Below are 16,344 nucleotides of genomic sequence, written 5' to 3'. Positions count from 1 at the left end.
ATAAGGCAACTGCTAACAGCTATAAAAGAGGAAATCGACAGTAACACAATAATAGTGGGGGACTTTAACACCGCACTTACACCAATGGACAGATCATCCAAAATGAAAATAAATAAGGAAACAGAAGCTTTAAATGACACAATAGACCAGATAGATTTAATTGATATATATCGGACATTCCATCCAAAAACAGCAGATTACACGTTCTTCTCAAGTGCGCACGGAACATTCTCCAAGATAGATCACATCTTGGGTCACAAATCAAGCCTCAGTAAATTTAAGAAAATTGAAATCATATCAAGCATCTTTTCTGACCACAACGCTATGAGATTAGAAATGAATTACAGGGAAAAAAACGTAAAAAAGACAAACACATGGAGGCTAAACAATACGTTGCTAAATAACCAAGAGATCACTGAAGAAATCAAAGAGGAAATCAAAAAATACCTAGAGACAAATGACAATGAAAACACGACGACCCAAAACCTATGGGATGCAGCAAAACCAGTTCTAAGAGGGAAGTTTATAGCTATACAAGCCTACCTAAAGAAACAAGAAAAAGCTCAAGTAAACAATCTAACCTTACACCTAAAGAAACTAGAGAAAGAAGAACAAACAAAACCCAAAGTTAGCAGAAGGAAAGAAATCATAAAGATCAGAGCAGAAATAAATGAAATAGAAACAAAGAAAACAATAGCAAAGATCAATAAAACTAAAAGTTGGTTCTTTGAGAAGATAAACAAAATTGATAAGCCATTAGCCAGACTCATCAAGAAAAAGAGGGAGAGGACTCAAATCAATAAAATCAGAAATGAAAAAGGAGAAGTTACAACAGACACTGCAGAAATACAAAGCATCCTAAGAGACTACTACAAGCAACTTTATGCCAATAAAATGGACAACCTGGAAGAAATGGACAAATTCTTAGAAAGGTATAACCTTCCAAGACTGAACCAGGAAGAAATAGAAAATATGAACAGACCAATCACAAGTAATGAAATTGAAACTGTGATTAAAAATCTTCCAACAAACAAAAGTCCAGGACCAGATGGCTTCACAGGTGAATTCTATCAAACATTTAGAGAAGAGCTAACACCCATCCTTCTCAAACTCTTCCAAAAAATTGCAGAGGAAGGAACACCCCCAAACTCATTCTATGAGGCCACCATCACCCTGATACCAAAACCAGACAAAGACACTACAAAAAAAGAAAATTACAGACCAATATCACTGATGAATATAGATGCAAAAATCCTCAACAAAATACTAGCAAACAGAATCCAACAACACATTAAAAGGATCATACACCACGATCAAGTGGGATTTATCCCAGGGATGCAAGGATTCTTCAATATATGCAAATCAATCAATGTGATACACCATATTAACAAATTGAAGAAGAAAAACCATATGATCATCTCAATAGATGCAGAAAAAGCTTTTGACAAAATTCAACACCCATTTCTGATAAAAACTCTCCAGAAAGTGGGCATAGAGGGAACCTACCTCAACATAATAAAGGCCATATATGACAAACCCACAGCAAACATCATTCTCAATGGTGAAAAACTGAAAGCATTTCCTCTAGATCAGGAACGAGACAAGGATGTCCACTCTCACCACTATTATTCAACATAGTTTTGGAAGTCCTAGCCACGGCAATCAGAGAAGAAAAAGAAATAAAAGGAATAGAAATTGGAAAAGAAGAAGTCAAACTGTCACTGTTTGCGGATGACATGATACTATACATAGAGAATCCTAAAACTGCCACCAGAAAACTGCTAGAGCTAATTAATGAATATGGTAAAGTTGCAGGATACAAAATTAATGCACAGAAATCTCTTGCATTCCTATACACTAATGATGAAAAATCTGAAAGAGAAATTATGGAAACACTCCCATTTACCATTGCAACAAAAAGAATAAAATACCTAGGAATAAACCTACCTAGGGAGACAAAAGACCTGTATGCAGAAAACTATAAGACACTGATGAAAGAAATTAAAGATGATACCAACAGATGGAGAGATATACCATGCTCTTGGATTGGAAGAATCAACATTGTGAAAATGACTATACTACCCAAAGCAATCTACAGATTCAATGCAATCCCTATCAAATTACCAATGGCATTTTTTACGGAGCTAGAACAAATCATCTTAAAATTTGTATGGAGACACAAAAGACCCCGAATAGGCAAAGCAGTCTTGAGGCAAAAAAATGGAGCTGGAGGAATCAGACTCCCTGACTTCAGACTATACTACAAAGCTACAGTAATCAAGACAATATGGTACTGGCACAAAAACAGAAACATAGATCAATGGAACAAGATAGAAAGCCCAGAGATTAACCCACGCACCTATGGTCAACTAATCTATGACAAAGGAGGCAAAGATATACAATGGAGAAAAGACAGTCTCTTCAATAAGTGGTGCTGGGAAAACTGGACAGCTACATGTAAAAGAATGAAATTAGAATACTCCCTAACACCATACACAAAAATAAACTCAAAATGGATTAGAGACCTAAATATAAGACTGGACACTATAAAAGTCTTAGAGGAAAACATAGGAAGAACACTCTTTGACATAAATCACAGCAAGATCTTTTTTGATCCACCTCCTAGAGTAATGGAAATAAAAACAAAAATAAACAATTGGGACCTAATGAAACTTCAAAGCTTTTGCACAGCAAAGAAACCATAAACAAGACAAAAAGACAATCTTCAGAATGGGAGAAAGTATTTGCAAATGAGGCAACTGACAAAGGATTAATCTCCAAAATATATAAACAGCTCATGCAGCTCAATATCAAAGAAACAAACACCCCAATCCAAAAATGGGCAGAAGACCTAAATAGACATTTCTCCAAAGAAGACATACAGACGGCCATGAAACACATGAAAAGATGCTCAACATCACTAATTATTAGAGAAATGCAAATCAAAACTACAATGAGGTATCACCTCACTCCTGTTAGAATGGGCATCATCAGAAAATCTACAAACAACAAATGCTGGAGAGGGTGTGGTGAAAAGGGAACCCTCTTGCACTGTTGGTGGGAATGTAAATTGATACAGCCACTATGGAGAACAATATGGAGGTTCCTTAAAAAACTAAAAATAGAATTACCATATGACCCAGCAATCCCACTACTGGGCATATACCCAGAGAAAACCGTAATTCAAAAAGACACATGCGCCTGAATGTTCATTGCAGCACTATTTACAATAGCCAGGTCATGGAAGCAACCTAAATGCCCATCAACAGACGAATGGATAAAGAAGATGTGGTACATATATACAATGGAATATTACTCAGCCATAAAAAGGAACGAAATTGAGTCATTTGTTGAGACGTGGATGGATCTAGAGACTGTCATACAGAGTGAAGTAAGTCAGAAAGATTAAAACAAATATCATATATTAACGCACGTATGTGGAACCTAGAAAAATGGCACAGATAAACCGGTTTGCAGGGCAGAAGTTGAGACACAGATGTAGAGAATGGACATATGGACACCAAGGGGGGAAAACTGCGGTGGGGTGGGGATGGTGGTGTGCTGAATTGGGCGATTGGGATTGACATGTATACACTGATGTGTATAAAACTGATGCCTAATAAGAACCTGCAGTATAAAAAAAACAAAACAAAAAAAACAACAACAAAAAAAAAAAAAACAAGGAAATCAAAAAGGAAATTAAAAAATATCTTCAGGGCTTCCCTGGTGGCACAGTGGTTAAGAATCAGCCTGCCAATGCAGGGGATATGGATTCAAGCCCTGGTCTGGGAAGATTCCACATGCTGTGGAGCAACTAAGCCTGTGCACCACACCTACTGAGCCTGTGTTCTAGAGCCCACGAGCCACAATTACTGAGCCCATGAGCCACAACTACTGAAGCCCAAATGCCTAGAGCCCGTGCTCCACAACAAGAGAAGCCACCGCAATGAGAAGCCCACACACTGCAACAAAGAGTAGCCCTCACTCGCCGTGACTAGAGAAAGGCTCTATGCAGCAACAAAGACCAAAACTAAATAAATAAATAAATAAATAAATAAATTTATTTAAAAAAAATACCTTGAGACAAATGCCAATTAAAACACATCCATACAAAATCTATAGGATGCAGCAAAAGCAGTTCCTAGAGGGAAGTTCATAGCGCTATAAGCCTTCCTCAGAAAACAAGAAAAATATCATAAAAAACCTAACCTACCACCTATAATAATTAGAAAAAGAACAAACAAAATCTAAAGTAAGCAGAAGGAAGGAAATAATAAAGATCAGAGAGGAAATAAATAAAATAGAGATTTAAAAAACAATAGAAGGGACTTCCCTGGTGGCTCAGTGGTTAAGAATCTGCATACCAATGCAGGGGACACAGGTTTGCTCCCTGGTCCAGGAAGATCCCACATGCCATGGAGCAACTAAGCCCGTGCGCCACAACTACTGAAGTCCGTGCGCCCTATAGCCCATGCATCACAACTACTGAGCCCACACGCCACAACTACTGAAGCCTGTGTGCCTAGAGCCCATGCTCTGCAACGAGAGAAGCCAGCACAATGAGAAGCCTGCACACCACAACGAAGAGTAGCCCCCGCTCACTGGAACTAGAGAAAGCCTGCATGCAGCAACAAAGACCCAACACAGCCAAGAATAAATAAATAAAATAAATAAAAATTTTTAAAATCTGTTAAAAAAAAATAGAAAAAAGTCAATAAAACCAAGAGCTGGTTCTTTCGAAGGGTAAACAAAATTAACAAACCTCTGGCCAGGCTCACTAAGAAGAAAAGAGAGAGCACCCAAATAAACAAAATAAGAAACGAAAAAGGAGAAATATCAACCAGTACCACAGAAATACAAAAAAGAATACTATGAACAATTATATGCCAATAAATTTGACAACCTAGAAGAAATGGACAACTTTCTAGAAACATACAGTGCACCAAAATGAATCAAGAAGAAAGAGATAATTTGAACAGACAGATCACTAAAAGTGAAATACAATCTGTAATTAAACAAAAACAAAAAAACAAACGACAAAAACAGAAACAAACTCCCTACAAGCAAAAGTCCAGGACCAGCTGGCTTCACAAGTGAATTCTACCAAACATACAAAGAAGAGTTTTACCAATCCTTCTCAAACTCTTCCAAAAGATTGAAGAGGAGGGAACACTCCCAATGATATTCTATGAAGCCACCATCACCCTGATACCAAAACCAGACAAAGATACCACCAAAAAATAAAATTACAGGCCAATGTCTTTGATGAATATAGATACAAAAATTCTCAACAAAATACTAGCAAACTGAATCCAACAACACATAAGAAAGATTATACACCACAACCATGTGGGATTCATCTCAAGTTCACAAGGATGGTTCAACATATGCAAATCAATCAATGTGATACACCACATCAACAAAAGAAACAACAAAAACCACATGATCATCTCAATAGATGCAGAAAAAGCATTTGACAAAATTCAACATCCATTCATGATAAAAACTCTTACCAAAGTGGGTATAGAGGAAACATACCTCAACATAATAAAAGCCATTTATGACAAGCCCACAGCCAATATAATACGCAATGATGAAAAGCTGAAAGCGCTAAAATCTGGAACAAGACAAGGATGCCCCCCTCACCACTTCTCTTCAACATACTATATTTAAAATAGATAATGAACAAGGACCTACTGTATATCACAGGGAACTCTGCTCAATATTCTGTAATAACCTAAATGGGAAAAGAATTTGAAAAAGAATAGATACTTGCATATGTATAACTGAATCACTTTACTGTACTGAAACTAACACAACATTGTTAATCAACTATACTCCAATATAAAATAAAAATTAAAGGAAAAAAAAGGATAGGAAAAAAAAGTCAGTCAGGTCTACTTGATCCAATGTGGTTTTCCTGTGTGGAACTCTAAAGCTGTGTTTTTGTTCCCCCTCACTGAAAAGACCATATGGCCTTCATTGTGTAAAGATAGAATTTTATCCATCCAACTCTGTTTTAGCAGAAGTATAAATTCAATTACATTTGATAAAGATAAAAAGGAATCTTCAAATTGTCCATCACACAAATATAAAATAAAGGACCCTTGTGCTGACTATTTAGCCCATGAACAGAAGTAAAATGTCATGTACATTATGGCAATTTCTACAGATTACAGCTACCACGATTTTATGTGTTACATTTTATATGGAAGTAGAATAAACAAAATTGCAACAACAACAAAAAGCACTTTGTTTCCCTCCATATTTCTCATTGAAATATTTGAAGTACAAAACTGGTTATGGCCTAAGAAGTCTTGTAATATTTGACAACACTAGTGACCACTGCTGAAAAGGTTTGAGATTTTTTAAACAAACAATCAAGAATGGATTAATTTGATACTAATTTTATCACAATGAAGTTTCTAGTGAAGGATTCCCATTATCAGATTTTTTCTAATTTGTTACTGCTGATAACACAAAGGTTAAAATTTAAAAAAAGAAAAATGAGCAGAAGAACCAAATAGACATTTCTCCAAAGAAGACATACAGATGGCCAAGAGGCACATGAAAACATGCTCAACATTGCTAATTATTAGAGAAATGCAAATCAAAACTACAGTGAGGTACCACCTCACACCGGTCAGAATGGCCATCATTAAAAAGTCTACAAATAACAAATGATGGAGAGGGCATGGAGAAAAGGGAACCCTCTTACACTGTTGGTGGGAGTGTAAATTGATACAGCCACTATGGAGAACAGTATGGAGGTTCCTTAAAAAACTAAAAATAGAACTACCATATGACCCAGCAATCCCAGTACTGGGCATATACCCTGAGAAAACCATAATTCAAAAAGAGACATGTACCAAAATGTTCATTGCAGCTCTATTTACAATAGCGAGGACATGGAAGTAACCTAAGTGTCCATCAACAGATGAATGGATAAAGAAGATATGGCACATGTATACAATGGAATACTACTCAGCCATAAAAAGAAACGAAATTGAGTTATTTGTAGTGAGGTGGATGGACCTAGAGTCTGTCATACAGAGTGAAGTAAGTCAGAAAGAGAAAAACAAATACCATACGCTAACACATATATATGGAATCTAAGAGAAAAAAAAAAAAAGGTCATGAAGAACCTAGGGCTGAGACGGGAATAAAGACACAGACCTACTAGAGAATGGACTTGATGATGGGGGGGGGAAGGGTAAGCTGTGACAAAGTGAGAGAGTGGCATGGACATATATACACTACCAAACGTAAAATAGATAGCTAGTGGGAAGCAGCCACATAGCACAGGGAGATCAGCTCGGTGCTTTGTGACCACCTAGAGGGGTGAGATAGGGAGGGTGGGAGGGAGGGAGATGCAAGAGGGAAGAGATATGGGAACATATGTATATGTATAACTGATTCACTTTGTTATAAAGCAGAAACTAACACACCATTGTAAAGCAATTATACTCCAATAAAGATGTTAAAAATAAATAAATAAATAAATAAATAAATAAATAAGTAAAAAGTCTACAAATAACAAATGATAGAGAGGGCATGGAGAAAAGGGAACCCTCCTACACTGTTGGTGGGAATGTAAATTGATACAGCCACTATGGAGAACAGTATGGAGGTTCCTTAAAAAAGTTAAAATAGAGTTGCCCTATGATCCAACAGTCCCACTCCTGGGCATATAACCAGACAAAACTAATTCAAAAAGATACATGCACCCTACATTCATAGCAGCACTATTCACAATAGCCAAGATATGGAAACAATCTAAATGTCTATTGACAGATGAAGGGATAAAGAAGATGTGGTATATATATACAATGGAAAATTACTCAGCCATAAAAAAGAATGAAATAATGCCATTTGCATCTACATGGATGGACCTAGAGATGATCATACCAAGTGAAATAAGTCAGAAAGAGAAAGACAAATACCATATGATATCATTTACATGTGGAATCTAAAATATGACACAAATGAACTTATCTATGAAACAGAATCAGACTCACAGACATAGAGAACAGGATTGTGATTGCCAAGGAGGAGTGGGGGTTAGGGAGGAATGGACTGGGAATTTGGGGTTAGTAGATGCAAACTATTACATATCGAATAGATAAACAACAAGGTCCTACTATATAGCACAGGGAACTATATTCAATATCCTGGGATAAACCATAATGGAAAAGAACATAAAAAAAATGTGTATATGTGTATAACTGAGTCACTTTTGCTCTACAGCAGAAATTAACATAACATTGTAAATCAACTATACTTCAGTAAAAAATAAATAAATAAATAAACAAATTGGAAGGGAAGAGGTAAAATTGTCACTATATGCAGATGACATGACACTATATAGAAAACCCTAAAGACTACACACAAGAGCTACTAGAACTGATAAATGACTTCAGCAAGGTAGCAGGATACAGGATTAACATACAGAAATCTGTTGCATTTCTTTACACTAACAATGAAACATCAGAAGGGGAAAGTAAAAACAATCCCTTTTAAAATCACATCAAAAAAAAAAACAAAACAGAATACATAGGAATAAATCTGACCAAGGAAGTGAAAGACTTATATGCTGAGAACTATTAAACGTTGATAAAGGAAATTGAAGATGATTCAAAGAAATGGAAAGATATCCCATGCTCTTGGATTGGAAGAATTAATATTGTTAAAATGGCCATACTACCCAAAGCAACCTACAGATTTAATGTGATCCCTATTAAATTACCTATGACATTTTTCACAGAAATAGATCAAATAATCCTAAAAAGTATATGAACCACAAAAGACCCAGAATTGTCAAAGCAATCCTTAGGAAAAAGAACAAAGCTAGAGGCATAACTCTTCCAGACTTCAGACAATACCACAAAGCTACAGTAATAAAGAAACATTTGTGTATTGGCACAAAAACAGACATATGGAGCAATGGAACAGAATAAGAGCCCAGAAATAAACCCACACACCTACAGTCAATTAATCTTGGACAAAGGAGGCAAGAACATACAATGGAGAAAAGACAGTCTCTTCAGCAAGTGGTGTTGGGAAAGCTGGACAGCCACATGTAAATCAATGGAGTTAGAACACACCCTCACACTGTACACAAAGATAAACACAAAATGTCTTAAAGAAGTCTTTAAGATAGACATGACACCATAAAACTCCTCGAAGAGAACATAGGCAAAACATTCTCTGACATAAATCATACCAATGTTTTCTTAGGTCAATCTCCAAAGGCAATAGAAATTAAAGCAAAAATAAACAAATTGGGCCTAATCAAACTTATAAGCTTTTGCACAGCAAAGGAAATCATAAACAAAATGAAAAGACAACCTACAGAATGGGAGAAAATATTTGCAAATGATGCAACTGACAAGAGCTTAATTTCCAAAATATATAAACAGCTCATACAACTCAATAACAAAAAATCAAACAGTCCAGTCGAAAAATGGGTAGAAGACCTGAATAGATATTTCTCCAAAGAAAACATCCAGATGGCCAATGGGCACATGAAAAGATGCTCAACATCGTTAATTATTAGAGAAATGCAAATGAAAACTACAATGAGGTACCACCTCACACGGGCCAAAATGGCCATCATTAAGGGATCTACAAGCAGGAATTAACACAACATTGTAAAGCAATTATACTCCAAGAAAGATGTTTAAAAAAATATATATCTACAATTAACAAATGCTGGAGAGGATGTGGAGAAACGGGAACCCTCCTACACTGTTGGTGGGAATGTAGGTTGGTGCAGCCACTATGGAAAACAGTATGGAGGCTCCTTGAAAAACTAAAAATGGAGTTGCCATATGATCCTGCAATCCCACTCCTGGGCATGTATCCAAAGAAAATACTAATTTGAAAAGATGCATACACCCCAATGTTTATAGCAGCACTATTTACAATAGTCAAGACATGGAAACAGTCTAAATATCCATCAACAGATGAATGGATGAAGATGTGGTATATAGATACAGATACAGATAAAATGGAATATTACTCAGCCATAAAAAAAGAATGAAATAATGCCATTTGCAGCAACATGGATGGACCTAGAGATTATCATACTATGTGAAGGAAGTCAGGCAGAAAAAGACAAATATCATGATATCACTTACATGTGGAATCCTAAAACTGATGTAAATGAACTTATTTCCAAAATGGAAACAGACTCACAGACATAGAAAACAAACTTATGGTTACCAAAGGGGAAAGCAGTTGTGGGGGGAGGAGGATAAATTAGGAGTTTGGTATTAGCAGATACAAACTACTATATCTAAAATAGATCAACAACAAGGTCCTACTGTATAGCACAGGGAACTATATTCAATAACTTGGAATAAACTATAAAGGAAAAGAAAAAATTATCACTCTTCATCAATTCAGGCAATTTGGGCACTCTAAAATACAATTTATGTAGGAAACTATACAGGTAAGGTAGGAAAAATCCTTAATTCTTTCCTTAAATAATGATTATCAGAGTATCAGCCTGGTACAGCAGTGACTTCCAAAGGTGCCAGATGAGTTTTGAGGTTCTTTTTTCCTTTCACTCTCTTCTTTTTTTCGTTCTTTATGAACTCATGGATTTTTTTTTTTAAACTAGCTTCATTCACTTTATTTTTCCTATAGAAAACTATGTGGTGGCTAGAGCTGGAGCCTGAGTCCTCTGCACGGAAACTCTGGTGTGGGTCTTTACAAGACGGTCAGTGAATTCCTGATATGGAGACTTGGTGAACACGGTCTCTTTCCAGAGGTCAGGAGTGAGATAACTGTAGGTCCTGGAAATGGCATCAAAAGCGGCCTTGGCGAAGTTGCCCAGCGTGGCAGTGTAGCCCCTGGCAGAGGTGTAGCAGTCGTCAATTCCAGCCACCATCAGTAGCTTTTTGGGCACAGCGGCTGAGACGATGCCAGTGCCCCTGGGGGCAGGCATGAGGCGCACCAGCACAGAGCCACAGCGGCCAGTCACCTTGCAAGGGACGGTATGCGGCTTGCCGATCTTGTTCCCCCAGTAGCCTCGTCGCACGGGGACGATGCAGAGCTTGGCCAGAACAATGGCCCTACGGATGGCAGTGGCTACCTCCTTAGAGCACTTCACACCCAAACCAACACGTCCGTTGTAATCCCCGATGGCGACAAACGCCTTGAACCTGGTGCGCTGGCCAGCACAGGTCTACTTTTGCACAGGCATGATCTTCAAAACCTCGTCCTTGAGGGATGCCCCCAAGAAAAAGTCAATGATCTCAGATTTCTTGATGGGCAAAGAAAAGAGATAGATCTCCTCCAGGGGCTTGATCTTCATGTCCCTGACCAGGCGGCCCAGCTTGGTGACAGGGAGTCACTCCTTGTCCTCGGCCTTGCCTCCGCGAGCTCCAGGGCCTCGGCCCCGGCCCCGGCCCCGACCGCGACCCCGGATGCGACCCCGGCCCCAGCCCCGGACGCCGCTGCAGAAGCCTGCGTGGAAGCCACCGCGGCCTCCCATTCCAGGGCCCCCGAGGCCTCCGGGGCCTCCCGCATCACCGGCGTCATCTGCCATTTGGTGTTTTTACGGAAAAAAAAGCAATGAACTCATGGATTTTTATATTTTCCACATGTGTCAACCAATTGTAGTCATTATTCTTTTTTGGCTGCTCAACTTATCGCATCTTTAGGCAGTGGGCACCCTTTAGAACGGCTGCTATGTCCGTTTGGCGTGTCCTCAGACATCTCTGAGAGCTTCCTCTCCTTTGGGCAGAACAGGAAGTCCCAAGCTCACCTGAGCTTTTCCTGACCCAGACCCAGAATCAAGCATTTCTCCAAGGAGTCATAGTTTCTTTTAGTGGGGGAAATTTCCAATTTTTTCTACTCTAAAATACTTACATTTCAAAATGAAGCTGAATTTAACTACATTATCAAGTTGAAAATCAACTTGTTTCAAAGACTAAAAACCCACTTACGTGCTGCTCACGAAAGACATTTTAATTACTATCACCAGGCACACACAAGTAAGATTATCAAAGCACTTTGGGCATTTCCTCACTGGTTCTGCAATATTCCCGTTAAGTTGGTACAAGATAGTTTATCCCCATCTAACAAGGTGAGCTGAATAGAAAAGCAGAAACTTAATTGTACAGAATATTAGAGGCATGTAAACCTTAAGGCATCAGTTATGTTCTCACTATTAACAAAAACCTAGTCAAGACTTTAAAGAAATTGTACAAAGCGGTCCAAAAACTATTATGCAAATGATACTAACTGGCAGTTATTTAATTAAATGTTAGTTAAGTAACTTAAAAGAAGTGTTTTGATCATAATTTAAACATTTTATTTCACATAAAAATAGATAAGGGTTAGCCAGGGATGTAAGGTACTGGCTAGAGCAAACATTTATTTGGTCAGTAAATATTTATGTGCCTAGAAACATGAGACACTAACATTTAGTCTTTTGGGCTGTGATGTTTTAAATTAAGTTTTAGAGATAGGATACTTTTCCTGTGACTTTAAATCAATCACAATCGAACTATTCCACAACTGTCAAAGGTAGGATTACAGTATCATGATCTTTTCAAAAGACTTAGACATATGAAGAGGAAATTGGCCTAATTTCCAGAAATATCAAATCCCTTGAGGCCCTTGGCATTTGATAGTCCCTTGTTTTACACTGTGGTTTGGATTAGGTTTTCAAATTATAAATCTGGGTTATTCTTATTTTGGTTGCCAACTTGTCATTATCACCATCCCAACCAGCCCCAGCCACCTCATTGTCAGGCATCTATTGTACCAAAGAGTAAATTTGAGCCAAACATATTCCACCCCCCCCGACCCCCGAGGGCTCTCTCTGGCCGAATGGCCCAGGAGACTTCTAATAGGACAATTTCACTATTGGATTCTGCCTCTTTGTCAGCAAATGCCTTGCCACCAGAGCTGTTACTTTTCAGCTTCTTCAGGTCACAGGGCACCATTGTGGAAAGAGCTCTGTTCTGGAAAGCGAGCATCCTAGGTTCCCTTGAAGCCCCTCCTTGAACCACTGTGTGTGATCCTGTGCAAGTCTCTGACCCTCAGTGATCCTCAGATCCCTCATCCCCAGATGATCTCTAAGGGTCATGTTGACTCCAACTTTTTCCCAATTAAAGTTACACACGTGTCTCCAAATTCCACATTGGCAAAGAGAAATACGCTCAAGGTTAGATCCAGGCTACTTCATTTGCATCACTGCACTTTGGTTCTTTTTAGCTGGTACAAACTCAATCAATACAATGAAGTGGAGAATTTAGGAAAACAGGTGAAAAAAAAAAAAAAAAAAAACAGTAATTGAGGACTTAGACACCATCATCAACAACTTGACTGTTTCAAAATAGATGAGTTGACAAATAGGATTGACTGAATTCACCAGAAGATAATCCAATTCCTCACTTAACTTTTTTGCTGGGACACTGTCTCGCTTCAGAGTAACCTGAATGATGTAAGCCTATAAGTGCCTCCTCCTGGTTATGCCCTTGGAGGCTGTGTAGCAAAACAGTAAAGAGCGTGTGCTCTGCAGTTAAACTATCTAGATATAAATCTTACTCTATCACTAATTAGCTATGTAACCATAGGCAAGTTACTTAACCTCTCTTTGCCTCAATTTCCTTATCTATCAAACATGGTTAGTAAAAGTACCTCCCTCATAAGTAAATACATTTAAGTTCTTAGATACTGCTTGGTACAGCCTGAGCCCTCAGTAAATATTAGCTAGTATACATCAAACCAAGCTACCATTCCTGACCAAAAAAAAAGAATTTTGATTTCTTTCAGCATATCACCATCACCCTTCATCACCCACCGCCAAAAGCTCATGAGCCACTACATTTTTTACAGATCACATAGCACCTGTGGGGACAGTTAAATTTTCAAGGCAGTCCGATAGAGAAACCATAACTTCCAAATATTTCTGGAACACTTTCTTCCCGTGAGTACCTATCCAGTTGCAAATCAATCAAACCCCTGCTGGACCAGTATTGCTCTCCTGAGAGCTGTACAAAAATTCTCTCTCCTGGCAGGGGAAGCAATCCACCTCTTTGGCATTTTTTTTTTTCCCTGAAAGGTCGTATCTACTTGTGGTCTTAGACTTACACTGAAATGTGTAAGTCTCCCTTTTAACAAGATTCTTCAGCCCACTCCTCCTATACCACAGACCTCAGCAGCTCTCACTTCTAATACTCACAACCAATGACTTGAACAAAGATTGAGCACTTCCTGTCCCCATGATTGCTGCAACCGGTATACTATTTTCATAAGAAAAATTTATAAATGGGTTTCATTAAATGCAAAATTTCCCCTAAATTCCTTCACGTCTGCCGAATGTGGGAAGAAAATTAAAGTTACCTTCAGAAAAGTACTTTTTTTCCTTTTCTGCCATGAGGACAAGTCAGAGTCGCTTGAAACCCTAAGAACATGCCTGAGACTTATTTGCTTGTCAATTACAAATAGATTCACATTTATAGTTCCATAGATCACTCTGGAAGTTTCCCAGCAGCTTTCAGAAAAACAATTTCTCAGGTGTTTACATGAAATGATTGAGGCAAAATGGATTTTTCTACCCAAAATGTAAATTAATTCTGGTTCAGATATTGAAGTGTGTATTTTGGTAAATATATAATGTGATACTGTATCCTTCTTAGCTAGCTGTAAGCAGGAGACAGTGGATTAATTCACAAACTTGGAAACCTTTGCCTGGATTACAGCTGACCCAAAAAAAAAAAAAAAAAAAAAAAAATGTTTTCTTACCTCAGAAGCCAGCAGACAGACATGCTTAGGAGAGGAGTGTCAGGGGAATGCGTTAGGAGGCCTGTGGGGACAGAGAAGAGAAAAATTACTACCATACACCTTTTTATTAACACTCTATTTAATAAATTCACTTGCTTTTCCCCTTCAAATTAAAAGGCTTTTCCAGTTAGAACATTCCGGTCTAACATTAAGGAAAACATCGCCTTTAGCAGAAGGAAAAAAACTACCGTCAGCTTCACATCAACCGTGAAAGGGAAAATTTTTCCAGTTGTAAAACTACAAACTGCTCTTCAATAATATCATCCATCCTGATAATAACGACAGCCGTGAGGGAGGTTGCTGGCGCCCCACTCTCTCTACCTCCTGGAGCGCCCCTCCCCCCAGCTGCTGTGTTAAAAGATGATTCAGGAAAACAATGTCAGTGACACAAACAACGTCATGACGCAGTCAGTCTCCACTTGAAGCACTGAAAATTGGGTCAGAAGGCGAGAAGCTTTCAGAGGATAAAACATAAAGAACAAGGAAGAGACAAATAGAGAACATCTGATTGGCAGCGGCCACGTAGTCAACCTGGTCCGGGGTGAGAAAGAGCAAGGAAATAAGTAGAGTCCGGAGTTGGCTTGGCGTTAGGGGATTGGCTGGCTGGATATACTGCATTTCCGGTCAGGCGAAGCATTTACAGGGACACACAAGTTATCTAAGTGTCTGTTTGCTGATGTGGCACCCCAGGAAGGGGTGGCATCATCTTGGGCCTAGAAATTCAATTCAACAGCTGACAGCAACTCACCGGAGAACTGCCCGCTCTCTCTGCGTGTGTACTGGGGCTGTGGGCGTGGGCACAGACAGCGCAGACCGCCATCAGTTACCGACTGATGTTGAAACAAAAGATGGGCCCACCTCACCCGGGGGGGGGGGGGGGTCAGTCCTGCAGTGCAATTCCTGCCCCAGCTCTTCCACAAGGGAAAGCTGGTCTCTAGCTTACATCACACCCTTGTTTAGTTTTTCCTCTCTGCCCTATCCCTGATTCCTTTACTCCTCTTCTCCAGAAAGCTTTCTTCCAATAAATAACCTGAACAAGAAACTGCACATCAAGCTCCTTCCAGGGAATCCAACCTAAGCGGGGTGGTATTGCATTTGGTCCCAGGAAGCAATGCTGACGGTGGAACGCTCTGCATCCCTACCTGGCCAGTTGGAAAGGAGGCTCACGTCACTGGTGGGAGGTGGAGGGCTGCTAGTTCCCAGCTTGGTGATTGCTAAGACCTTTACCCGTGGAGAACCGGGTTGGGATTCGGGTGGAAAGCGGCGCATTAACTGGTTCAATGAGACAGGCATTTAGGGTATGTGGGAAAGAGTAACTGTAAGGCCTGGGAAATTTAAAGAAGAGAAAGTGACTGGCAGATCTATTAATCAACAGTTTAAAGCAAAGTATGAGAGCAAGAAAAGAAGGAACCTCTGGCAGCTTTTTACAATGACCCTCATCTCCTGCAGCTGGAAGACTTAATGGTAAGAACAGCAGAAGTTGAGAGAAGGTTGGATTCCCAGCAAAGGCCCAAGTCAGGGCCTTGATGGGGAAGTGGGAGC

The 16,344-nt window shown here is 39.0% G+C and overlaps 1 long non-coding RNA gene and 1 pseudogene across 2 annotated transcripts in view; both read right to left on the bottom strand.

Moving 5' to 3' along the window:
• Positions 1 to 16,344, bottom strand: part of LOC132366082 (uncharacterized) — a 41,542-nt gene that overhangs the window by 23,141 nt on the left and 2,057 nt on the right. For both annotated transcript variants that reach the window (XR_009503356.1, XR_009503355.1), the window contains exon 2: positions 14,764 to 14,824. This is a non-coding gene — a long non-coding RNA (uncharacterized LOC132366082). The remainder of the gene's footprint in view (positions 1 to 14,763; positions 14,825 to 16,344) is intronic.
• On the bottom strand, positions 10,612 to 11,554 carry LOC132366621 (small ribosomal subunit protein uS5-like; annotated as a pseudogene).

Source organism: Balaenoptera ricei, chromosome 5 (assembly GCF_028023285.1).
Source record: "Balaenoptera ricei isolate mBalRic1 chromosome 5, mBalRic1.hap2, whole genome shotgun sequence".
Lineage (NCBI taxonomy): Eukaryota > Metazoa > Chordata > Mammalia > Artiodactyla > Balaenopteridae > Balaenoptera > Balaenoptera ricei.
This window is presented reverse-complemented; position numbering and strand designations above follow the sequence as displayed.